An 803-nucleotide genomic window follows, 5' to 3' on the forward strand; every position below is an offset into this window, starting at 1 on the left:
AAGCAGGCAGAGGTGATCTAGAATCTCTTTGCCGTTCTAGTTCACTGTAGCCATGTGGAACCTTCTCCTGAAGGCCCATGGCTTCTTTTACCGCTAGCTCGTTTGTTGGAGGCTGAATTATTAGTAGAAAATCTTCATTCCCTTAAAAATCTAGTTCACTGTGGCCATGTGGAACCTTCTCCTGAAGGCCTGTGGCTTCTTCTCCAGGCATTCACAGCTTTTAAATCTGTCTCTCATAGTCCTTGCTTAGGTTGCCAAGGACATCTTTTGAAAAGACAAATATTTGGGACATAGAACAAATCATGAGTTGTTCTTTTCAGGGTGTCACCATTTTCCCAATCGGGGTCCAAATTTTAACCAAAATGATCCTATTTATCCCCCGTCACCCCCCTCCAGCCCTCCCACTCCTACATAATAAACCAGCAATAGGAAAAACTACACACATGCTATGCTGCGAAAATGCAGAGCTAACACTATTGGGAAGAAGGCTTGGGTTGTGGAGATGCTCTTTGAAGATCTACAGTATCTTTTTGCTCTCCCACAAACCCAATTCTGCAAGTTTCATCCTTCGTAGAAGGTCTTTTGCTTTTCTCAGCAGAGTGCAGAATGGGTCGCCTTGAAACACCTAACCGTACTGGCTCTTCAAAGGACATCTTCTTAAACCACCTCTATGGCATCAAGACAAGTAGAACTCCTTCCCTCCCCACTTGAAAACCACAGTCAGATGTGACAGGGGCTGGTACTCAGGAGACTTAATTCTTGTCATCTTTTTTCTCATCATCCTCCAAGGGGCAGGAAAGATG

This window comes from Tupaia chinensis, unplaced genomic scaffold (assembly GCF_000334495.1).
Source record: "Tupaia chinensis unplaced genomic scaffold, TupChi_1.0 Scaffold147038_1, whole genome shotgun sequence".
NCBI classification, from domain to species: domain Eukaryota; kingdom Metazoa; phylum Chordata; class Mammalia; order Scandentia; family Tupaiidae; genus Tupaia; species Tupaia belangeri.